Here is a 27,867-nt window from a genome sequence, read left to right on the forward strand (position 1 = left end):
ACTACAGCATAAAAGTACCTACTGTGGTAAAACAGAAGCCATATTGTTTTTGTCATACAATATAATTTGATAAAATATCCTTTTTCTAAACTATGGAATCAGTCATTTATTCCCAACATTAAAAATAAACTAGAAATTCCCCTGTCATACAGCCCATGACCAAAAATATATTGGAAAAAATAGGGTACTGATGGTTGAGAAATGCAATATTAGCAGTCAAATGACACTGCAGTGCAATAGGATAACTACAATGGTAGCTGTAATGTACTGGGTGTGGGTGTTATTATATACAAAAAATAGCAATAATGAAAGGAAAAGATTATATGTTTATATCTCTCCCCCTGCAATAGGAGAAATGCAATATTGGCCAATATTAGAAGCAAAATGCACATTCTAATAATATTATTAGAATAGCCAATATTATTAATATAGTAATAATATAAAACCAATGCATAATTTTGTTTACATTTCAAAACGTCATAGCTAGCAATATCCAGAAGTTGTGATATTTATTTATATAGATTTTTAGAAAATCTGTACTATGTAGTCATTTTTCCACATTCATCCAAACTTATAATTAAATATTGTAATAATCTCATAAGAATCGTTAAAAAAATGTCATTGTCATTTCCTTTACTTACACTGCATTGGACATCAGTTAAAATACCAAAGTACTCAAAAGTGTCTAAAATGTCACTTTGAAATCGGCAAAAATAAAACAATTTCAGTACTGCTACGTTAATTACAGAAACCTTCGGCAATTTGACAATGCTATAGACTAGTGAAATGTGAACGACTTAATCGTTCTATTCTCTGTCGCTCGGTATTTCCATTTCCGGTCTTAGCTTTGATAAAAGTAAGGCTTAGCAAGTTTTAATAACGATTTTCGGCCAAATTAGTCTGTCTATTTGTGTATTATCCGTTCAGATGGGTAAGTTTTAAGAGACTGTCGACAATTTATAAAGACTTGATAACATATTTAAATAGGCTTATATGTGTTTAGTATCGTTATTATATCTTAAGGACTACAAAACGATGGTTAAATTTGTTGATGAGATTTCGAGACAAGGGTTTGCGACTTTATTGATGAATAATTTTCGTAAGTTGTGTGCAAATGCATTTATCATAAAAACTCTCAAACTTTGCTCCCGCTCGTTTGGTCGTGAGAACATAATAATAATAATTTAATGGGATATAGCAGTAAGAAGAAACTTCTAGGACAACCTGCCTAATATGCTATATCTGTGTATCTACCTGCTAAATGTGTCACATAAGTATCAATGTGCTAAACATGCCATATAAATAACCACCTGCTAAACGGATAAAATAAGTATCATTATACTGAACATGCCACGTAATTATCCACCTGCTAAACGTGTCACTTAGTTTGGCATATTGACAAATCGCATTCTGATTTATCAATATGCCAAACATGCTATAAACTTTTCTACCTGAACTAGGGTACTCACGATATCTCTCAGGACTGTTGTTTCGCAAATATTTTGGCATACATTTTTTCTAAGTTTGGAAACATTCCATAACAATGGTATATTTTTTGACTGCCTCTAATGTATAATTATATTTCACCTCAAAGTGTTTGATATGTTTACTTGTTTTACCATTACTTGCTATTCCGACAGATTTTAAACTATTAGAAAGTATTGATATGCCTCTATCACAAATAGAACTATTATAAAGTATTGATATACATTTACCACTATTATAACTATTTATAAAGTATTGATATACATCTATCACTACTATAACTATTATAAAGTATTGATATACATCTATCACTACTGTAACTATTATAAAGTATTGATATACATCTATCACCACTATAACTATTATAAAGTATTGATATACATTTATCACTATGATAACTATTATAAAGCATTGATATAAATCTATCATAACTATAACTATTACAAAGTATTGATATACATCTATCACTGCTATAACTATTATAAAGTATTGATATACATTTATCACTACTATAACTATTATAAAGTATTAATATATATCTATCACTACTATAACTATTATAAAGTATTGATATACATTTATCACTACTATAACTATTATAAAGTATTGATATACATCTATCACTACTATAACTATTATAAAGTGTTGATATACGTCTATCACTACTATAACTATTATAAAGTATTGATATACATCTATCACTACTATGACCATTATAAAGTATTGATCTACATCTATCACTACTATAACTATTACAAAGTATTGATATACATTATCATTATTATACCTATTATAAAGTATTGACATAAATCTATCGCAACTTTAACTATTACAAAGTGTTGATATACATCTATCACAACTATAACTATTATAAAGTATTGATATACATACATCACTACTATAACTATTGTAAAGTATTGATATACATACATCACTACTATAACTATTGTAAAGTATTGATATACATCTATCACTACTATAACTATTACAAAGTGTTGATATACATCTATCCCCACCATAACTATTATAAAGTATTGATATACATACATCACTACTATAACTATTGTAAAGTATTGATATACATCTATCACTACTATAACTATTATAAAGTATTGATAGACATCTATCACTACTATAACTATTATAAAGTATTGATATACATTTATCACTACTATAACTATTGTAAAGTATTGATCTACATCTATCACTACTATAACTATTACAAAGTATTGATATACATATATCACTACTATAACTATTGTAAAGTATTGATATACATCTATCACTACTATAACTATTATAAAGTATTGATATACATATATCACTACTATAACTATTATATAGTATTGATATACATATATCACTACTATAACTATTGTAAAGTATTGATCTACATCTATCACAACTATAACTATTATAAAGTATTGACATAAATCTATCGCAACTATAACTATTATAAAGTGTTGATATACATCTATCACTATTACAACTATTATAAAGTATTGATATACATCTATCACTACTATAACTATTATAAAGTACTGATATACATCTATCACTACTATAACTATTATAAAGTATTGATATACATCTATCACCACTATAACTATTATAAAGTATTGATATACATCTATCACTACTATAACTATTATAAAGTATTGATATACATCTATCACCACTATAACTATTATAAAGTATTAATATATATCTATCACTACTATAACTATTATAAAGTATTGATATACATTTATCACTACTATAACTATTATAAAGTATTGATATACATCTATCACTACTATAACTATTATAAAGTGTTGATATACGTCTATCACTACTATAACTATTATAAAGTATTGATATACATCTATCACTACTATGACCATTATAAAGTATTGATCTACATCTATCACTACTATAACTATTACAAAGTATTGATATACATTATCATTATTATACCTATTATAAAGTATTGACATAAATCTATCGCAACTATAACTATTACAAAGTGTTGATATACATCTATCACAACTATAACTATTATAAAGTATTGATATACATACATCACTACTATAACTATTGTAAAGTATTGATATACATACATCACTACTATAACTATTGTAAAGTATTGATATACATCTATCACTACTATAACTATTACAAAGTGTTGATATACATCTATCCCCACCATAACTATTATAAAGTATTGATATACATACATCACTACTATAACTATTGTAAAGTATTGATATACATCTATCACTACTATAACTATTATAAAGTATTGATAGACATCTATCACTACTATAACTATTATAAAGTATTGATATACATTTATCACTACTATAACTATTGTAAAGTATTGATCTACATCTATCACTACTATAACTATTACAAAGTATTGATATACATATATCACTACTATAACTATTGTAAAGTATTGATATACATCTATCACTACTATAACTATTATAAAGTATTGATATACATATATCACTACTATAACTATTGTAAAGTATTGATCTACATCTATCACAACTATAACTATTATAAAGTATTGACATAAATCTATCGCAACTATAACTATTATAAAGTGTTGATATACATCTATCACTACTATAACTATTATAAAGTACTGATATACATCTATCACTACTATAACTATTATAAAGTATTGATATACATCTATCACCACTATAACTATTATAAAGTATTGATATACATCTATCACTACTATAACTATTATAAAGTATTGATATACATCTATCACCACTATAACTATTATAAAGTATTAATATATATCTATCACTACTATAACTATTATAAAGTATTGATATACATTTATCACTACTATAACTATTATAAAGTATTGATATACATCTATCACTACTATAACTATTATAAAGTGTTGATATACGTCTATCACTACTATAACTATTATAAAGTATTGATATACATCTATCACTACTATGACCATTATAAAGTATTGATCTACATCTATCACTACTATAACTATTACAAAGTATTGATATACATTATCATTATTATACCTATTATAAAGTATTGACATAAATCTATCGCAACTATAACTATTACAAAGTGTTGATATACATCTATCACAACTATAACTATTATAAAGTATTGATATACATACATCACTACTATAACTATTGTAAAGTATTGATATACATACATCACTACTATAACTATTGTAAAGTATTGATATACATCTATCACTACTATAACTATTACAAAGTGTTGATATACATCTATCCCCACCATAACTATTATAAAGTATTGATATACATACATCACTACTATAACTATTGTAAAGTATTGATATACATCTATCACTACTATAACTATTATAAAGTATTGATAGACATCTATCACTACTATAACTATTATAAAGTATTGATATACATTTATCACTACTATAACTATTGTAAAGTATTGATCTACATCTATCACTACTATAACTATTACAAAGTATTGATATACATATATCACTACTATAACTATTGTAAAGTATTGATATACATCTATCACTACTATAACTATTATAAAGTATTGATATACATATATCACTACTATAACTATTATATAGTATTGATATACATATATCACTACTATAACTATTGTAAAGTATTGATCTACATCTATCACAACTATAACTATTATAAAGTATTGACATAAATCTATCGCAACTATAACTATTATAAAGTGTTGATATACATCTATCACTATTACAACTATTATAAAGTATTGATATACATCTATCACTACTATAACTATTATAAAGTACTGATATACATCTATCACTACTATAACTATTATAAAGTATTGATATACATCTATCACCACTATAACTATTATAAAGTATTGATATACATCTATCACTACTATAACTATTATAAAGTATTGATATACATCTATCACCACTATAACTATTATAAAGTATTGATATACATCTATCCTACCATAACTATTATAAAGTATTGATATACATCTATCACCACTATAATTATTATAAAGTATTAATATACATCTATCACTACTATAATTATTATAAAGTATTAATATACATCTATCATTACTATAACTATTATAAAGTATTGATACACATTTATCACCACTATAAATATTATAAAGTATTAATATACATTTTTAAAACTTTCACAATACTCGGCTCTCAGTTTCTTCACAACATTATGAAAATCTACATGATCAAAACTAACTTGAACATTATGGTTCGATTAAATTTAAACAAAATTTTTTTGTTTTATGAGTGTTAAACAGTTGATGTGGTTTGTCAAGCTGGTACATATTACTAGCAGAACTTTTAACATGATGGTCTTACAGGAAATAATGTGTTACTCTGGAGTTGCATCAAATAGACTATTTTCTGACTGTTATAGACTACAGTCATACCTCAACATATGAGCTTAATGCGTTCTGGGACTGAGCTCTTTAGTCAATTTACTCGCCTCTCAAGACATTATTTTTTATTTAAACTCACTAAGTACATCTTAATCCGCTACTATATGACTACTATAACTACACATCAATCCATTACCATGCTTTGAAAACACCCCGCTTAAACAGCAAACCCCGATAAAAAATGTGTTTTTAATTGTTGTACATCAGTACCTACAATAAATATTTAATTGTTATGATCTGCAATAAAATATAACAACACTATGTACTCTCTTATATGGCATTTTTACTTTTGAGAGATAAGACTGTATTAATAAAAAGCATACCATTGTACAATAGAGTAGAATTGTCGCCCCATATCGTCCTTCCCCATTGTGTGTAGACGAATTCTCCATTTTTCGCTGAAGTGCCATTAATACCAGGAGTCCCTGGTGGTCCTGTTGCTCCAGGTGAATCTACTGCTTTTGATTTACCTTAAATGTTGACTTGCAACTAAATTCACATTACAGTTATTTGGTATCAAAAGATTCACCATTTCTTACTCTGCTGTGTTTTAGGTGCACAATATGTGGAATTGTGATTACAAGCTCTTTAAAGCTAAAAAACGAACAGTTAATTGCAGCCACACGAGACTGCCATGGTTTGGATTCTCTTTCCAAAACGGCTCAAATGTGATATAGTTTTAGGAAATGGCTTCTGTTAACACTTTCAAGCAACATCATTCGTCAAAATATTTTTACAAATGTACATGTACTTCACGCATTCATTAAAACCATGTTTATTGTTCTTACGCGTCTATTTTATCATCATTGTAATGCTGTCACTTTCAGGACTGATATCGTATAACCTACCGTAAAAACTTGTTTAATTTTTTGAACTTAGCTCCAAGGAGTACGTATCATTGTCTGATAAACATGACGAGCTTGTTGGTCAACTGTGATAATCAAAAAATGCTGCAGAAATTAATCACAAAGTATAGGTCACATGATCAGATTACAACTAGCCGATTAGACCATGCCGAAACAAAACTGTAAAGTAGCGAGTATCTATATTTGATACGGGGTCATTGGTAAAACCCGAAGTGTTTGTCATAAACTAGTGCTATGAGAAGTTTTATATTGAGCCTTTAATTGCCCTTTCAATTCACGTGAGAACATCACGTGACGAGACAATTACCAACTGTAATGACTACGTCAGAGAAATAAACTGATTCCAATCTATAGCGACTTTTCGTTTTTTAACTTTTAAGAGCTCGTAATCACATTTCTACATATGTGGCACCTACAACACAACAGAGTACTATATGGTCAATCTTTTGATACCAAATAACTGTAATGGGAATTTTGTTGCAAGTCACCCTTTAAATAGTAGGATTAAAACCTGTACTAGAAAATTTAGAAGACTTACAGTATAGACATAGTTCTACTGTAACTGCAGAACATTCTTAAGGGTGGACATCAATGTGAATGAAGTATGCACCATTCCAGCTTTTGCAATCACTATCAATTAGCCTACTCTTTTGGATTGTCAGTTACTTTTAGTTTTAGAACTGTTATGTCTCACCATTCTCTCCTGGAAAACCCTGTGACCCTTGCAAGCCTGTAGGTCCTTGAGATCCTGGTGGTCCTTAAGGTCCTTGAGGTCCTGGTAGTCCTTGAGGTCCTGATGATTCGGTTGCACCACTTTTGCTCCCTGAAGGTTATATATTAATTATCGTAGTTACATCCATGTATTTATGCTGTCTCATTTGGTGTAATTATAAAAATCTCATAATTTGAAAAGCTTTTAAGCACACCAATAATATCAGTACTGTTTCAGCTTGTTTAGGTTCCTCAATATCTTGGCTTTCAAATGAATCATTGTCTGCCATGGTGAGACAGACATTGGTTGGTTTTTATAGGATTTCCCCAGAGCTCTACCGCAGAAATGTTTAATGGTATAGGCTCGCAAATTATGGGGTCACAATTTTTATCTTTGGTGTTGTGTGCTCTTACCGCTTATTTTATCGCTTAGAACTATCAACTAAGATAATGACGCTTGTGGCAGATGAAGGTAGGATAACTCCAAAGAACCGAGAAAGATGACAAAGGAATAAGTGTCATTAGCTCTCTATGTACGGACTATTTCTTTGATAAATAGCTCAGATTTCAAGCACCATACTATGTTTTCCCGATGATATTATGCACTAGTCCATTCTTTTTATTGTGATGTTGAGGGGCACGACTGAGGCTAATTAATTTCAAGCGTTGCGTGATCTCGCTAGAGTGCAATTTACATATAGTCCTAGGACCATGCCTCTGGAGGTTCACAATTCAATCAGTGTGATTTCATTACTTTTATCAACAACAGTATATTTATTGATGATGATGAGGAATTATTTATTGATTGAAAGTACAATCTGTTTTTGTTTAATACATAATCAAAAACAGAAAAATGCCCTTTATCGCGGGCCAAGATGAAAGGTTAATATTTGAGAGTGTATAAATACAATCTACTGTGTAATTGTTGTTGCCCAGATTTTTACAGTGTTATAATGATATAATATTGTAACTATAATATAATGATATATACAGAATAATACTTGAAAATAAAAACTGTATGAGTATTAGATTGGCAAATTATGTGGTTTATATTCCATGAGTGATTGTGCTGCGTCCTCTAAGATTTGGCGTCTGCGGCTCTGATTTTCATTCCATTAACAACAGCCAGCCCTATCGCCGCAAAACCAAACCTCAAGCCCTATAGGCCTCATTGAAGCATATCTATATTTAAAAAGCAACATGGATAGCGATACTAGTTTTTCAGATAACAATGCTATAAATGTTTAAAATGAACGAAAGAATGAACAAAGCAAACTCTAACAATCACCCAAAATCTATTATCCCAGAAAATGTGTTTGCATCGGTCGGGCGTTAGCATGATCCCCGGGCAGTGTTGATTATCTAGAATCTTAGTTTAATATTAGCACTCTCTGGGTTTAAGAGCACCAATTGTCACACAAAAGCGCAGCCTCAATGGCAGCGAAAGGAATCGACGACCTAAGGCCAAATGATAATTATGACATAACATTGTCGGAACCACAACCAAGCGTTTTCTTATTGTAGGACATATTTTTGACACTCTGTTTTTCATAGTTCTATTATTTTTTGTGTATTGAATATAGGCTCATTGGAAAGCCAAGACTCAGAAGTGCTGAAATATATAATAAAAGCACTGATATAATTGATGTGTTTTAAGAAAGATAATTATGAAATAAAAGACTACAGTAATGGTAAAATAAGAATAAAAAAGATAATCTTTGGTTGCTAATTTATATTATTTTAATAAAATTTTAGCTTATACATAGTTTCTTAGGTGTTATGCAATATAATTCAATATAATATATACAATTTGTTATATTATAACTTAGTATGGTACAATATGTTTTCTGTTTGCTATGTCATATAGTTCAATATAATGTCCAATAGTGTATAGTCGTCTGTAATCTCTATAATATATCAGAGTAGAGTATGTCACAATGTATATATTTTACAGCTTGTTTCTTTGCTGCCACTCACCCTTCAGTAATACAATATGAAGTATAAATAACTAAATTAGATAAAGTTAGAATTATATAAAAACTAGAGAAAGAAATATATCGACATATTCAAACCTCTAGATAAATTAATGTTGATATCAACTCCTTCGGAACCCTTTAGTTCATCTCTTGGGTGCACAGAAACTCCTTGTAAGTACTAAAATTATTAGTGGGCGTTTCAATAAAAAGTTTATATAAAAGCACATTTCTTTAGTTGTCAATCAGATTTCTAATAAAATACACATTTTAGTTGAGCAACAAATATTTAACAGCTTTGATTTTGTATGATTTTATGATGAAAATTATAACGATTTGAAACATACAAAGAAGACAATTTATAATATTGTGCTTCTGACTCTTATAAAAAGACAGGCATTTATATTATTTTTAATTGTGCAGAAGTATTTTATGTTTTGCATGTGAAAGTTGGCACATTCAAAACAACTGATATTATAACAAAAAGATAAAAAGCCTTAATACTCATAACAAAAGATAACAACATTCTACACATATAAATTATCAAAAGGTGCTGACATAGGCTATAATAGCTATAAGCTATATATGGGCAGAATAATACAGAAGAGAAAAAAAGCTTTTCTATCACACAATAAAGTTATGAAACTAATTTACAACATGGATCTTCATATAAGCACTAAAGTGGTTCTATAAGCTACTCTGCTCTTCAAAGTTATCTATACCAAGAAAATTTCAGTTGACTCGGTAAAGAACTTCATCGGGTTTTGATGTTATGTCTCTTTAGCCTTAGTGCCAACTGTGTGGTTCTAATAAACCGAATAAATGCTATGATAAGTTGGTTTACTTCAAAGAAATTGATGTGGGAACATAGCTTAAATATTATTTTATAATTCAAAATTATGAGAAGCATGTTAATTAAAAGTTGTATCTAGCAAACATAATACCAGAGTTTACAGAAAGTAGTTAAAACTTACAGTAGCAAGAGAGTTCTTCAATAGCTCCAGTTTGGCTGAAGCTTTATTCCAGTTCTCTTCATGTACCTTCAGCTGATCCTCTAGTTGTAAAACTCTGTTATCTAGAGTGTTGAGAGTGTTGCCATAACAACTAGCACTCAGGATGAAAAGCAGTAAGAATGTATTCAGTGCAATCATTTTCTGCTGAAACAGTTTCATGTAAGAACAGTCGCATAAACTAATACATTAAAATAACATTATAGCAATCTCTAACTTTTATATCAAAAATTCAAATGTATTTTTCTAGTGAGAATTTCCAAAAAACAAATAAAGTAACACTGTATACATGAAGATATTAAATACAAACTGTTACCTTACAGTGTAATGTCTGTAAACTCTCAATCAGATGATAATGAGAGGCTCTGCTATGCTGCTGTTACTTATACTAGAGTGTTAACTACATCATCAACATGATGTCAGATAGACATGCCAACTTTTACTTAACTAAAGTCAGCTGATCATAGAGGACATCATATAACTGATTAGAGTTTGCTTAGCCAGCTGTACTTTCTCTCAAGGTCAGCTAGTCTAGAATTTAATTAGAAAAGCTCTCATAAAATTAAAAGCCTTAAAAAACTTTTATCTTTATCAGAACTGCATGTCTATTTACATCACCTAATACTACAAAAATAAAATGACTTGAATATGAAAGACAAATAAATGTGGAGAAGAAGTATATAGAACAAACAGTATTTCAAACAGCCAACTTTGATCAGATTTGTCAATTTAGTTTTTGGAGTAGGTTGCTAAAGCATTTATATAGCGGAAAGCTGTCTCAGCCTATCAAAAAATAGTCAAAATACTTGTTACTCTTGTGATGCAGGCATGAAAGATTTTTTACAATTGATATATTATATTTGGCGACACTTTACATAAAATTAATGACCAACTTGAAGCTATTTTTCTCTGTCTCTTGCCTGCTATCAAATATTTCTCTATTTTCCGTCATTTCAACTCAACTAAAAAGTAAAGCTGAAATAAGTCAATTTGATGATTTGAAATCATCAGTCATTAAAACAAATCTTATTTTTACTTATCAATCACTAGACATCTGTTGTTTTACCTACCAATCATTAGATATCTGTTTTTTTACCTATCAATCACTAGACATCTGTTGTTTTACCTATCAATCACTAGACATCTGTTGTTTTACCTACCAATCGCTAGACATATACTGTTTAATCTACCATCTACTAGACATTTTTCAGACAGCTCCTGCTAAACCTACCAATCACAAAAGTTTTCTGCTCACTGAAGCAAGCAGCTATACTGAGACTGACATAAGGTCCAAAACAGCCAAAATACCTTCATAGTTTAAACAATCATTATCATACATGAGTAGTTTTTAATGGTAACCCATTCAATAATATATAACATTCTTTTTAAGTTTCTTTGATAAAACACAGTTGCAGCTGAAGCGCATAGCCTTAGCTCTCGTCCTTTACTGTTTAACTACAACACTCTTTACATATTTAACAACTTATGTTGAGCTGTCATTAGATATTTGTCAAACATGTATAATTGATTCGAGTTGCTAAGGAAAACTCATCATTCCTTTTCGTGTTATTAAACTAACAGTATGGGTTTAATTACTTTGTAGTTGTCTAAAGGTTGTCCGTACAACTTCTCCTACACTGTTATTATTGTATTTACACAAGCAGAGCTATTTTTCTTATCATGAAGTACTTTCATTAAGAAAAGCATTTTCATAGCTGTCTATATAAATTATAGATGCGCAACATTTCTTCTCTAGAGGCTGCATATTCACAGACAGAGTATAAATAGTTCATTCAAAATCCAATTCAATGTCAATACCAGTAATACTTCACCGGCTGCAGATTTTTTAGCTGGAACATGAGTTGCAAGTTCATGTAGAAGCCTTGAACAATGTTTGACTTCACCAATTGACTCATAAACAATAGCTACTAATATTTTGACAACACTTTCAGGTAATGACAGAAATATGGTGAAAGGTGTGGGGTCATCTGTATAATGCATGAATTGATCTACAATGAGCATACTCATCTCAAGTATAGCCGATTTATCTGTTTTTCTATATCTATATGTACATATATACATTTGAAAAATTATTACGAAGAAAATAAACTTTTAGTATTCGTGCTACAAATTTGTTTCGTGCGAAGCACACATTAGACGCATTTGCACTAAAATGAAAAGCTTTACCGAATGTGCAGAAATGGGCTCGCTGTGTTAATCATGTAATTTAGTGCTAAGTGTAACCAAGAAGATAACTCCTAGCATGTATGCAATTAGAAGTCAATTCATTTATTTTATTTAATGTGCCTAAGTGTGGTTTGCATATTATGAAGTATTTTTCTAGTAAACATAGTTTGCATCGTTTTGTTTTGTTTGTATATGGTTGTGCTTGAGCTAATATTTTCTAGGTTATGTTGTATGTTGAGTTGCTGTTTTTCAACTTCCAAATGTGATTGCTCAATTCTGTGTGGTGTTGCTTGTTTTTGTGGTTAAATGAGGCTTTATGGTTGTTGTATCTAGTTTTAAATTCTATTGAGCAAAGTCCTATGTAGGTCGCTACGGGGTTGTTTGTATGGTTGTTCACTGTTGCTTGATATATCACATTTTTGGCTCTGCATTTTCCTTCCAAAGGGCAGTTGTTCTTTTGTCTGCAGTTGCAACTTTTTTCATTGTCTTCTCTTTGTGGTGTAATCGTTTTATTAAGGGTTTTGTTGCTCGCATCAATGATTGTTTTCATGTTTGGCATTACTGAGTAGCTCAGTTTTAAGGTTTGTCTATTAAATATTGCTTGGAGTGGGTGTTTCTTTGGGAAGCATGTCATAACTATGCTGCAAAATTTTTGTCCGATATTGGTTGCAACATTGGCGCTGAATGGTGGGTTGTATCATGTGATTTTTCAATGTCTGTTACATTTTTTAGATTTTTTCATGTTAGTGTTATATTGTAGTTTGCTGTTGTATCCACTCTTGTGGAGTGCTTCTTGGTATGGTTGCACAGTGCTGTTAAATTGTTGTTCATTTGATGAAAGTGGGTTCAATCGTTTGTTTATGTTGTCTGATAAGTTTTTCAATATAGAAGGTGGATGGTTGCTTTGTTTGTGCACATATAGTATTGTGTTACCTGGTTTTTGGAAAGGCTTGAAGCTGCCATCTTGTAGATTTAAAGTTGCGTCAAGAAAGTTTACTGATCGCTTGTTTGCCTCAATAGTAATTTTCAAAATGTTTTTATTAAACATGTTGCATATTAGTTTCTTTGTTCTCTCTATAGCTAGTGGTGTACCTTTGCAAACCGCAACTCCGTCGTCTCTGTATTATAGTCCAATGCTGCAAGTCAATTATTTGGGTATTTGAGTCAGTAAGTATGTTCCTACTACTTCACAAGTCTCCGCTCCGTCATACCTACTCATAGTCACGTCAAACAATTTTTTAGAGTTCTTCTTTGACCAGGCCGTGTCGTTGTGAAATACAAGTGATCGTTTTGCATGTAGTATGATTGCCTTTTTGTCTTCTGTGATATCTGTTATGTTGCTTGCAAAATCTAATGCTTTTTCTAGTAGTGCCTCTGTTATTGAAGGGTAAACTTCACAAACGTCAAAAGTAATAAATGCTTGCTGCTGCTTTTCCTTTATTTCTCTAAACCAATTCAAAACGTCACCCGTATTTCATCATAATTTTACATTAGTTTTTTTTGTCACTTTGTTGTTGATACTTGTGAGCAGAGTTTTGCTAATTTTTCCTATTTCAGATTTTGTTGGAATGATTAGTCTACATGTGGGGTGGTTTGTGAAGTTATCTTTTTGGTCTTTTAACGTTATGAATAGTTGTTTCTCTGCTATTGTCTCAATTCTTTTCTCAAGTCCTAGTTTGTGCGCTATTTCTTTGTCTTTTGATGTAATTTGGTTTACTGCTGTCTTGTCAGCTTTTTGGTAGGTTTTAGTCACATTATTTTGCAACATTTTGCTGTATTCATCAATTTCAAGTCTGTAAGAATTGGTTGTTTTGTCAGCTTTGACAAGTATTTTATTGTTTGCTTGTATTGTCTTAGTGTCTTGAAGCAGTCTTCGCTGAAGCTCATTGTTGTATGGCTTGAATTTGATGATTTGTATCATTTCTGTTATCTTACTTTCAAAATTTGTCATTTCATTTTATAAAAGGTGGTAGTTGCTTTGTTTTGAATCCATAGGTTTCTCTTTGATCTGATTGCTGATTTGGGTTTAAGAAAAAAGGTGCTTTCCATCTCATTCGATGAGTTAACTTCTCGGTCATTTCTATTAATTTTTGTAGGCGTGTTGGATTGACCCACCAACACGTAGCGGCATACAAAACGTCTTACACTACAGGTAACAACAATCCTTAATTCAGGGAGCACTGCGTTGGACTGAATCACCAACACGCAGCGGCGTACGAGACGTCTTACGCTACAGGCGACAACCAATTACTAACTTCGGGTAGCACTGCGTTGGGCCAAGTTACCAACACGCAGCGGCATATAGAATGTCTTATGCTACAGGTAACAAGTCACCAACTCGGGCAACCTTACGTTAGATTGCGTCACCAACACACAGCGGCGTACGAGACGTCTTACGCTATAGGCAACACAATTGCTCGTCTCTAGACAGGGGTCGACCTCTGGTCGACAGGTCGACAGTCTACAGCAAGGTCGACAGGGTCGACAGCCAGTAGAGGTCGACAGGTCGACTTGTCCTGATATACCGAGCAACGCTTAGAGGCAAAATGCCGAGCTACTTGCGATAAATCAAGTAATTCTCCTTATCAGAAAAACTGAAGAGAGAGATGGTTCATGGAACAACATGTATTTCAGAACGAAATAATAAGGCTGATGCCTTCCTTTATATACTATAAGATATGCAAATTAATGGAACATAAGGCCAGCCCATGAGGGCGTGTGTAAGAAAAAAAATGTATGATAAGTACGACACTGAGTTTCCGCCATTGTCGACGCAGAACAAAACCCTTAAAATGGAAATGGTGGCCCTGAGAAGGGCTTAGGTGGTTGGTGAGACTACTGGCACTCAAAAATCGATTTTGACTGGTGAGTCCAGTAGCCCGAGAGGGTCACTGTTGTCCCCGATAGGATCTACCGATGGACGAATGGTCTTGGACCCCACTTCATGCTTGTAAGAGCGAATGAGCTGTCAATCAGTGTGTACCCATATTTGTAGACGTCAGAATGCGTAAGAGCTGATGACGTCTTTTCTAAGCCTATAATCCGGCAGCTTCAAATTGCTAACTCAACGGATCTATATTACGTTCATCGCAATCCAGACAAATTTGAATAGTCATTTATAAGGCACACGCTTAACACTTGTCCAATGTAGAGTGTATGTGTGTGTGATACTAGCAATTTTTTATGTTAACCATTTATTACCATATTGTTCTAAGATTTGCATGTTACTATACAAACACTAAAAAAATTATTAATACTCGTATTGCGTGATTAGTTAGTGACAAATGTTATCGTTTTTGTATTCGAAATATGTTATTGTGGAATTGGTTGACCTGATTACTGTGCAGCCAATCAATTGTGGATTTTTCTTGGGATTGCTATACAACCTGCCGGTTTGATCATTGCTGGTGTGTTACTGCTTGGTACTGAGAGATATAACACCAATAAAGATACTGCGTTCTTTATAATAAGCTCTGTTTGATTTTCAAAAGCAAATAGGGTATAAAATTCTTGTCACTGTTTCTGCCTTTAGCATTGTGATATTAGCCAGCATATCATAGCTGCTTTCACTATAAATGCTATTGACCGAACATCAAGGATTATTGCGCTTGGCTTGCTAGGGTGTAACAGTTGAGAGAAGTCACCATCGAGTCTGTTTATCGGCTCACTTTCGAGTCTGTTTATCGGCTCACCCACGAGTCTGTTTATCGGCTCACCATCGAGTCCGTTTATCGGCTCGCCATCGAGTTTGTTTATCGGCTCACTCTCGAGTCTGTTTATCGGCTCCCCCATCGAGTCTCTTATCGGCTCACCATCGAGTCTGTTTATCGGCTCGCCATCGAGTCTGTTTATCGGCTCACTTCCGAGTCCGTTTATCGGCTCACCCACGAGTCTGTTTATCGGCTCGCCATCGAGTCTGTTTATCGGCTCGCCATCGAGTCTGTTTATCGGCTCACCATCGAGTCCGTTTATCGGCTCGCCATTGAGTCTGTTTATTGGCTCACCCACGAGTCTGTTTATCGGCTTGCCCACAAGTCTGTTCATCAACTCATGGAGTTTGCGTGAACTCGCTCTTGAGTTGGGAGTTGGCTATCCTCAACGACCAGAATTTACTTCACGTGGCTACTCGGGAATAAGATAAAATTGGTAGCAAATCCACCACAGTAGGTAACTTGATTTTTTTGGTATTGATATATTTTTCATAGAGTAACCAAAATTTACTTTTTCCATTTTTAGCTTTTGGGAGAATGCTCAACACCGTAGTAATTCTCAACAAAATAAAATTGAAAATCAAAAATACCTTGTCAATGTTAAAAACGTCAGTGGAGTAAATCTATATTAACTAAAAGCAGGTGCAAAAGCATATAAAAAGATAACTCTACACTAAAAGCCTAAAAGATAATTAGTGGTGTATGAAATATTAAAAAAATTATTACGAAGAAAGTAAACTTTTAGTATTTGCGCTACAAATTTGTTTCATGCGAAGCACTCATCAGACGGGGTTGTACTTAGCCTGTCTTGACAAGCTGTTGTTTCTGCGTAGTTGTCCCCCCGTCGAGCGGCGAGCAACAACAGCTTGTCACAAGACGTACTGCACTTGATGCATCAGCTTCACTTATAAGGAGTTATTCTCATCCGTCTATTCGGCTTGGTTGCGATGTTATGTCGGTCGCTCCATTGGTAATCTTAACAAATTTTGCGCAAAAATTCATGTAGAAAAAATAAGATTATCACGTTTAACCAGCGACCAGTCTCTGCGGTAAACTTTAGTAGAATTTGAGAACTTAGGTAACAACAGCGACTAAACATGTCGTTATTTGTGCACTCAGTCAGTTTTATTTCTATTTTTGCATCAGTCAGTTTTATTTGTTCTAATGGATTTTATTTTAAGTTTATTTTATTCTTAAGTTCTACTAAAGTTTATCACAAAAACTGGTCTTTGGTTAAACGTTGTAATCTTGTTTTTTTCTACATAAATTTTTGCGTGAAATCCGTTATGATTACCAATGGAGCGACCGACATAACATCGCGGCCAAGCCGCGTAGACGGAAGAGAACAACTCCCTATAAGTGTAGCTGACGCATCAAGTGCAGTACGTCTTGTGACAAGCTGTTGTTGCTCGCCGCTCGACGGGAGGACAACTACGCAAAAACAACAGCTTGTCAAGACAGGCTAGGTCATAGATATAGTAAACCCTAGATTGGCGAATAGCTATCAATACAATGGAGCAAAAGTGAGGCCTATAATTGGCTGTTGTTTTCACGACGTTACGTCATAGTGATGTGCATCACAGCATCAAAGCCTTCAATTGAGCAATAAGTTTAGTAGTGGAAGCACGCTTGGCATGCTAGTTTTTAAGTCATAAACATAACAATAAAACCAAACTCTTAGTGAAATGTCATCAGAAGAGACTACAACACCCCAGGTATATCCTGAATTGCCCATAACAAAACAGAACTTCAACTCAAAACAAGAAGTTCTCAACAATATCATAAGCTATCTATGCCGATTAAAGACCCCAAGCTGAAAGCTGCTAGTGGAAAATAATAGGAAAATCATCATCATTTCGTCATTGGTTTTGAGTCAGCAGTCAAATCTGTACATGACATTGCTCAATATCTTTTCAGCAACTACCCTTACATCAACTACTTCCTAACCTTTAAGATCAACCAGGATCACATTGAGATTCTGTTTTCCACAATACGATCTAAGGGTGGCTATAACAATAATCCGGATGTGCAGTGCTTTAGATCTGCACTTCGAGCACTGTTCATAAAAGCAGATATCACACCATGTCCCAATGTTAACTGTATTGATCTGGATGTGAGCAGGGCTGAAAAAACTGGCCAACTCCTGCTACATTCTCTGGCTAGAAAGAAAAAGAAAGAAGAGACAAAAGCTGAGGAAGGTGAAGATGAGGAGTTCGGTGATGAGGATTTTTTTCTAACTAAAATTTGATGAGCGTATCAAGTTCTTGACCGATGTCGAAGTAGTGGGAAGTAGAAATAGTGATGACATAACCCTAATCTCAGTTAAAAACAGAGGAGGATTGGTGACCAGATTGATAGGCCGAATATGAATTGCTGCAGAAAAGTGCCTACGTTCACACATGGAGAGCTGTGGTATCACACAGAGTGCTTTTAAACAAGTAACATCACAGACAGTAACATATATGTCTTATTACATAACCTCCATCAAGGTTTTACATGTACAGTGCATGCCAACAGTCTACTCAAAACTATATTAAATCGCTATACTAAAATCAGAAAACGCTATGCCGCTTCAAAGCAGGAATCTAGTTCAACCAACCTTAGACAAAAACTATCTCGTCTAGTTATTTTCAGTCATGTCTAATGGGTGTTTAATACAGTGGTCCAGCGTAACTGCTTCTAAACCTCATTTGATTCATTAGTTTGTTATTAGTTTAATTTCTATTTGGTCACTCTTTGTATTATCAATAATATAGAAGCTTCTAAATCATTGGTATTATTCATTACCATGTGTGTAAGATTCTTGCCTTTCTCATCCAAAGTCATTACAGTCATACTTCGACTTACGAGCTTAATGCGTTCAGAGACTGAGCTTGTATGTCAATTTACTCGCATGTTGGTGCAATTTATTTATATATAGAACAATTAAATACATATTGATAGGTTTTCACACTCTGAAAATGCATATAAAACACTCAAAACAATATATTGTAACAGAAAGAACATGTTGGTTATTGTCCTAACTTACCACATGCTTTCAAAAAACAACAAATAAAAATAATGCAAGGAAATGTGATTAATTAAAATGTAAAATCAAATACATAAAATAGCGGCTAACGCTAGCATTTGCCAGAGAGGGAGAGATAAGTTATCCTTCATTACAACAGTTGACTTTGATAAATTTAGATTTTATCCAAGTCGTAAAAGACAAACTTAAAAGCAAACCTAAAAGCAAACTTTAATATTTAACTTAACGTAATTAAAGTTTCTTCGGCGTTCATAGTTTTAAGTTTCTTGCTGGTTTGCTAATTTTTCTTTTGTTTCGCTCTCACGACCAGCCGGCCGTTTTAAGAGAAACCTATCTAAGGACGTTTGCCTTTGTCACCCTTTCAACGTTTTGCGATCAGGACAAACACAGGTGTTGTCACCAAGGGTTAATGCACGACCGCTAGGCAACTTGTCCAAATGTCTATTTTTTACATGGTAAACATGGTACAAAAGTATAATCTGAGCAGTTGAAAATACAGAGTGATGCTGTTCTCATAAAACACCTCCGACATACTTGGCAACTGTCTCATGTGCTCGTATCTCAAACATGGCTCGTATTTTAGTGTTAAAACTTGCTTAAAAGCTGGCTCGTACCTCAAGTTTCTCGTACGTTAGGGCACTCGTAAGTTGAAGTATTACTGCATATAAGTTTTACATATTTTCAATAAAGTATGCAGTCTCAGATGCACAAACTATGGAAAAATTGAGCAGTTTTTAGTGCTAAGTCAATAGGAGTTAATAGATCAGCTGATTCGCTTTGCACATCACCATGACGTTGCGTCATGCTAATTATAGGCCTCACTTGTTTTGATTATTCGCATATCTAGGGTTTACTATATCTATGGGCTAGGTTGTACTAAAATGAAAAGCTTTACTGAATGTGCCGAAATGTTGGAAATGGGTTCGCTGTGTTTATCATGTAATTTAGTGCTACGTTTAACCGAGAAGATAACTCCTAGAATGTCTGCAATTAGAAGTAAATTCTTTTTTTTTATTTAATGTGCCTAAGTGTGGTTTGCATATTATGAAATATTTTTCTAGTAAACATAGTTTGCATCGTTTTGTTTGTATATGGTTGTGCTTGAGCTAATATTTTCCATGTTATGTTGTATGTTGAGTTGCTGTCTTTCAACTTCCAAATATGCTTGCTCAATTCTGTGTGGTGTTGTTTGTTTTTGTGGTTAAACGAGGCTTTATGGTTGTTGTATCTAGTTTTAAATTTGGTTGAGCAAAGGCCTATGTACATGTATATATATATTTATATATATGTATATATATGGATATATACATATATATATATATATATATATATATATATATATATATATATTTCATTATATATATATATAATGAAATGCCCAAAAATGTCTCAATTACTAAAACAGGTTGGATTGGCCCAAAGCAACAAAAAACGGCCCTGTAGGAAAGACTACGTCCTCTCAACGTTACCATGCAGAGGTATGCATGGTAAAAAGCTTGCATTACCATGCAGAGTTAACATCTCATGCAGAGTTAACATATCATGCAGAGTCTTTCTCGCAACACAGGTGGCGACCAGGGGCTCAACTTGGCCTGACTCAGCCAGGATACCAGAAAAATTAATTAAAATAAGCTCAACTTATTAAAATTTAATAAACAATCAGTTTTAGTTTATGAAGATCAAATAGTTCTTGGGAAGTTATTTGATCAAATTTTTACAGATAATAAATATGCTACAGAAAGCCGTGTCTAAATGCTATTTCTTGATGTTTAAATCATGGTTAACAAAACCAGTGTGGCTGATCCGGAAAAGGTAAAAAGTTGCTGATGCAAACCAATATTACGGCAGTTTTGGTGCAGACTACAAATTAAAAAAACAGGTCTAGTGTTTCCTTTTTTGCATGTTCAAAGGGATGGGTCTGAAAAGATCTTAAAATAGATTAGACAATTTACATGTATTTCACTGTTCGTATATTGTAAATTCCCTAAACCATAAATGTTTCTGGAACAGATTATTCATGCTGTAGGAGCACCTACTGTCTTGGATTTTGAGACAAAAGTTTTATACAGCCATAACTTTTATTAAAAGCCATAGTTTTATAAAACTGTGGCTTGATATACAATGAGCATACTCATCTCAAATATAACTGGTATATATGTTTTTTTTACAATCATCAACTAAGTTTATAACATTTTCTATAATTTGCATAGTAAGCCGTTAACCCTTCTTTGTGCTGCAGCTAAATTTGTGGTTTTTCACTTGATTTTGATACAGAACAGTAGAACCATGCAACAAATATATATACAAATGTATATTTAAAATACATTTATATATGAATATATATAAACAGTAGATGGATATGCATGTACTTAACAGTAGTACCATGCAACAACCAAAGATAGCAGAGGTCTGAAGTTATTTTAATATGTATAACCTAACTTCACCGAGTGTACCCAGCTCCATCTGTAATTATTCTGTCTATTGGTCCTCCGACAGCACCTGAGCTTGGAGCATCACACATAATGTACAAAACTAAATGACAGCTTGTATTTCTGCTGCAGTAGTTTATTGTTGGCTGCTACTTGTCAACTAAGAAAGTTAAAATCCAGGTTTTCTTATTTATTTTAAAACAAAATGGTGTTTTTTTTCATTTTTGACATGTCAAAATAGACATCTAGCTAATAATTGCTTTGTAACGATTCTGTTTGTTTGTCATTAAGAGAGCATTTGAGCTTGCTGCATCATCCATAGTTTATAAAACTAGTTGACGACTTCTCTTTCTGGTGCAGTATTTTACTGTTGCTTGCTACTTGTCAATAGCAAGTTAACAATCCTGGTTTTTAAATTTTCTTTCAAATCACTGTTGGCACATTTTAAATTGACATCTGGCTGGTAACAACTTTTTCATTGGTGCTGGTCATAGCATGTCACAAAACTGGAAAACAAGCATTCCTTTACCATGAATTTTAAGTATTAATCAATCACCAGGGTGTCTGCCTTTAATTTTTTTCTTGTACTTGCAAAAACTTTAGCAATGAGCTGGAGAAATTACGTTAAATATTGTAAATAAATATTACTACTGATATTTGCTCACACTAAATTAATTAGATTTTAATAAACAATCAGTTACTTTCTGAAAATCAAATAATTCCTGGGAAGCTATTTGATCTTATTTTTACATATAGTAACTACGCTACAGAAAACCGTGTCTAAATATTATTTATTTATGTTTTCTTAATCACTAATTGATGCCTTCAGGTGCCTCATTTGCAGATGAAGTACAAATCTGAAAAATATGTAAGAAAAAAGGTTCAATTAGTCAAGTGAACATTTAAAAAATATAGACTTCCAAGCCAGAACTTTTTTCTAAAATAAGGAAGTTGCTTGATAGCGAGACAAAAATATGATATCAAAGGAAACTGTAGAAGTCCATTTGTCATTTTGTATGGGAATATATTTATGTGGGAGTGCTTTTCTGTTGCTAATGACTGTATATAGTGCACTGACTAGTTTATATTCCACTAAGCTACAAAGCTAAACATATCCGCCAAAGTTTACGAGGAAAAGTTCACTAATCGTAATAAGCTAGAATGATATGGCAGAACAAAGCGGGGTATGGCTTAGGGTATGGGGTAGAGTTATTTAAACTCTTCTCACCAGATTGTCTGTACCTACTGATGTAGGCTTACTTTATGAGCTGCTAAAACCAGTGTTATAGTATGCAACTCTTACCATTTTTACAACAGCAACAACAACAACTTTATTTTCCTTCAGAATTCATTTCATGTGGTTCTGCTTTTGAAAAATATGTAGTTAATTATGTTTTTCTACTTCCCATCCTTTCTAGAATATATTAATCAGACTTTACATAGCACTATCCCTTATTGTACAAATCTGGTTAGCATAGTGTTCCTGACGCTTTTGGTCATCTAATCGCTTTGTTTCCAAATTTGACCGGAACATGAGACTGTTGGTGGAACAAATCTGACCTCCTGTATGCCTTTTGACACTAATTATTTCAGTTTATAATTGACATACAGTTAAAACTTTTAAGTTAGTCCCACGATCAGATACTTGTCTTGAAGCTTTTAACAAAAAGAAATCAGTGAGCTTAATACAATGATGAAGGCATCTGAGCTAAAAAAAATATCGAGCATTTCAATTTGAACTGCCTTAAACATAATGCGTGTGAATATCACACCACAAACTTTACGATGGCGACAGCCATTTTCTACATGAAATGGTTTGAATAAGTTCCTTTTTCTGTGTGTAAAAGGGTGTGTTGCTTCTGTGTTGTTTTAAGGCATATTCCTCTTTTTTTGAATCCTAATACTGTGTTGTACATGTAACATTCTACAGGTAACACACTGGAATAGAAAAAAATGATGTTACCTTTTAGTACACGTTATTCTAGTCTATAGCAAAAGTTATGCTATTTTCTATTACAAGTTACTCTCATTTCTATTACAAGTTATGTTATGTAGCTTATTATCAGGATCTAAATATCCTCGTCATTATTTGGTTCTTAGGATGCATTCAATTATCAAGATCTAAGTGTGCCGTTTATTATCAGGATCTGTCACATAATTGTTATCGGAGGTTAATTATTAGCACACAACTTGTACAAGTTTGTTAAACAGACTAGCTACTAAGTTTCCAGTTATTTTTTGGAATATAAGGAAGTGACTTAATACTAGTTTTTAGTTTTCTTTCATAATTTCTTTTTTAGATAATTGTCAGGTCGACCAGGAAATAGACAACAAAACAGCTAGTATAGGTTTTGATGAATTTATACACTGCTTTTTTGACAGACTTATTATCTGTAAAAATTTGATAAAATCTATTAACTTCTCCGGAATTAATAACTCTAAATAAATTAACTGCTGTGTTAATTTCCATCTCCATCCATTTCCATCCATTTCCATTTCCATTTGTTATTTCCATCTACATATAAAACTCTAAACTTGTAATCTTCCTTTAAACCATAACACCTTACTTGAACTCGAGCCATTCAGTTTCGTACACCAGTACTCTACCAACTGCATTAGTTGACTGTGTTCCCTAATTGTAGAATAGCCTTCACTATATTACGTGTAGTGTTCCATAAGATTAAAAGTTCTCACATAGAGGAAGAGTTATAAGAATGGACTGCCAGTGCTCTACACATTTCTTATTTATTGTGAAAAACACTTTCGATTTCAGTTTATTACCCGGCATCATTGGCAATCTTGGAACTTATGCCTTCCATATACATGGGCGATGGATGATCTATCTGATTAGTAACTTAAGAATGAGTCTTTGCTTGAATTAAAGACAATACCCTTTAATGAATGTGTTCATGATAGACTGTTGTGAGGAAAATTGCTCAGATACTTGTGTTGAAAATAAAAGAAATACTAAACAGTGCCAAGCTTACTGCTAGTAGAACCATAAATTTGTAATCAGATCATTGCTAAAGATTCTGCATGTCCAAGGAAATATTCTAGCCAGACACACTGGTGATTGATTGATTCTTAGAAAACAGTCTGTGTTGGAAATGAAATGTCTGTGATTCCACTTTTCATGATGTGTTATGATCGGCATCAACAAAGATGTTCTTATTGCTCAGATGTGCATTTTGAAATGTCAAAAGTGAAAAAGACACCATTCTGTTTTAAAAGAAATTAGAAAACCAAGATTTTAACTTTCTTAGTTGACAAGTAGCAGCCAACAATAAACTACTTTACCAGAAATAATAGCTGTCAGCCAGCTTTGCTATTATTTGTAATTATGGATGATGTTGGAAACTCAGTTGCTGCCATGATGACAAACAGACAGAACAATAACATGAAGATGGGTACGCTCGGTGAAGTGAAGTCATAAATTGTACAAATAACTTCAGACCTCTACTATCTTTAATTGTTGCATGGTATTACTGTCAAAATGCATACATTTTCAACAATTTTTTAGATATTGATATAAATGCATGTGCAATAAATTTTTATAAGTACTAAGGCCTGGTAGGTTAACTTATTCCAACACTCTAGTTATTTATTACAAGCCACACTTTCAAGATAGTCAAGTGTTGTTAGCAGCTTGACTACATATATATTACAACAAAATAAAAAAATAAAAACTGAAACAGTGTGCAGACTCAGGTATGAAATTGGCAGAGAAACCCGCTTCAGTTTCCCTAGCTCCTGCTATACACTTTGGCTGTTCATGGTGCTGGGCACTCATTACCAATTATCTTGGGGCTACTTTACGCTTTGCTCTATCTTCCTCGCGTCATGCCTCTATTTGCTGTAAAATTTTGGCTGCTTCTACTTTTATTTTTTTGTTGCATTGTGGGTATAACATGTAGCATTATTAACCTTTTCTACAGAAAAACTGAATGAAACTGAAAGCAATAATAAGCTTGAAACTGCCGATAAGGGAACTGATGAACTAAAACCTTATCTATTGGGCTATGGAAAATATCCATTGTGATTCTTGCAAAAAGCAAATTTAAGAAGCAGGTTTCTTAATAAAGCTTATAAGTGCTTTTTTTGTAGAATTTGGTGTGCAGTGGATGACCCTTCGACAATTCTTATTTGATGATTTTTAAGAACTGTCGGGCAATGTTATTTGCTAAATGTTTGAAGAAAAAGAAACACTAGCAAAATCTTGCAACTGCCATTTCAAACGCAACTGCTTGATACAGGGAAAAGTTTTGCAGTCTGTTGCAGTTTTTCAAGTTACAATTACATCCTACGATGGTCGAGAGAACTACATTGCCCTGACAGAAACTACATTAAAGATGTGCTATAGCAACCATAAAACATCATTCATGCAAGGAGACAAAATACTACCACTGATCTAAGTAAACAAATATGGTGATTAAAAGGCTCCAACACCAACGATTCTATCCACTGGAGAATACTAGAACAGTCCATCCCTCTCATTAATGGCTCTAAAACTGTACATTGAGTCTAAAAAAGGTTTCACGTCATATACAGGCCACATCTATAGTAGCGACATTAAACACTTGTAATGAACTTATCAGTGCTTGTAGACACATGAGCAAATTCTTATGGTCAAGTTTTAAAATGTGATGTTTTCTGAAAGCTTTTGATGACCATAATCAACAAGCTACAAAGTTATAATAACTGTACTAGTTTTAGCTTGGTATATAGTGAAGATCTTTATCTGAAGATTGCTCTCAGCAAGCATGAAACTATTAGTAATAAAATGTTTTATCTAAAGTAATAGTCTGTTTTACCAACTTTAACTTGCTCTGAATTTCCCACTGAGCACTCTGCTCAGGAATTATGCTTTTATTGATGTGGATGTATATATGTATGTATTTCTCAAAGTTGGCCATGTGTGTATTCGTCGTTGTATATGTCCATCTATAGGGGATCCAGAGATAACGCCTGCAAGTGGTTTTGCCTACAGAAGATTACGCCTACAAGTGATTTTGCCTTCAAAAGATTATGCCTACAAGAGATTGTGTCTTCAAGTGATTGTGCCTACAAGAGATTTTGCCTACATGATGTTACGCCTACAAGCTAAGAGACTATGCCTTCCATCTAGGATATTATGCCCACTTTAATTCTGTGATGCAGAAAATAACAACTGGCATGATGAACGTATTGTGGTGGATGGTGTCCCCTTACATTTAGCCAAGCCAAGCCAAAGCCAAGTCAAGCCAGAACCATGCCGAGTCAAGACTGAGCTGAGCCAGGCTCAGCCTCGCTCAGCTCAGTCTGAGCTGAGCTGAGGGATCCAATCAGGATCACTGGACACTGGGAGGATCACTAGACTCTGGATAAACTGGGCTGCCTGAAAAACGGCGACACTGCTCATACTGGAAGAACTTCTTGACAACAGGAAGAAACCCAGAGAAAGCTGTGGAAAGCCCTGCGGTATCAGGCCCAGTAGATGCAATGCTCCAGGAGCAGAAACCTATTAAAGGCTCTTACAGGAATTACCTGAAGAAACAGCGTGCCCCTACTGGAAGAACTTTCCTACGGGAAGAAACCCAGAGAGAGCTGTGGAAAGCCTGCAGTATCGGACCCAGTAGACGTACTGCTTTAGGAGCTGAAACCTACTAAAGGCTCTGACAGGACTTGCTTGAGGAGGCAGCGAGCTCCTACTAGAAGAACCTTCTACAGGAAGAAACCCAAAAAGGAGCCGATGGCCGCGGACACAGTAGAGGCACTGCTCTGGAAAGAGAGCAGAAACCTACTGAAAGCCAGACATGGCCAATAGGAGAGCAAAAAAATGCTGATCCGACCGACTAATCGAGGTACTAGAACGGGTACTACTGATGCCAAGGGCTCGGGAACCGGCACCACGTTTTAGGACTCCCAGTACATTGGAAAAAAATGTGGAGTATTTTATTGTCCACTTCACGGAGGTCGCCGCCGCCAACCAGTGGATGGAAGGAGCAACCCTATTGCACCTCCTGGAAGCACTGGGCAAACAGGCTGAAGACTG

General features: G+C 33.3%; 3 protein-coding genes across 8 annotated transcripts in view; 2 read left to right on the forward strand and 1 right to left on the reverse strand.

Annotated features, from left to right (window-relative positions):
* The window catches only part of LOC137410412 (short-chain collagen C4-like), a 179,947-nt gene that overhangs the window by 84,023 nt on the left and 68,057 nt on the right, over window positions 1-27,867 (forward strand). The window lies entirely within an intron of this gene.
* The window catches only part of LOC137385359 (short-chain collagen C4-like), a 135,889-nt gene that overhangs the window by 82,259 nt on the left and 25,763 nt on the right, over window positions 1-27,867 (forward strand). The gene's annotated exons all lie outside the window — the stretch shown is intronic.
* LOC137410448 (short-chain collagen C4-like) overlaps window positions 1-27,867 on the reverse strand; it is a 227,936-nt gene that overhangs the window by 26,909 nt on the left and 173,160 nt on the right. Inside the window, exons 1-4 of one of the 6 annotated variants that reach the window (XR_010981211.1) lie at window positions 10,447-10,607; window positions 9,572-9,653; window positions 7,483-7,611; window positions 6,296-6,392 (exon numbers count right to left, since the gene is read on the reverse strand). The gene's annotated coding sequence lies outside the window, so the exon portion shown is untranslated. Of the gene's footprint in view, window positions 1-6,295; window positions 6,393-7,482; window positions 7,612-9,571; window positions 9,654-10,446; window positions 10,608-27,867 lie in introns of those variants that run through there. The other 5 variants (XM_068095870.1, XM_068095862.1, XM_068095865.1 and 2 more) reach the window with 5 other exon arrangements.

This window comes from Watersipora subatra, chromosome 1 (assembly GCF_963576615.1).
Source record: "Watersipora subatra chromosome 1, tzWatSuba1.1, whole genome shotgun sequence".
NCBI lineage: Eukaryota > Metazoa > Bryozoa > Gymnolaemata > Cheilostomatida > Watersiporidae > Watersipora > Watersipora subatra.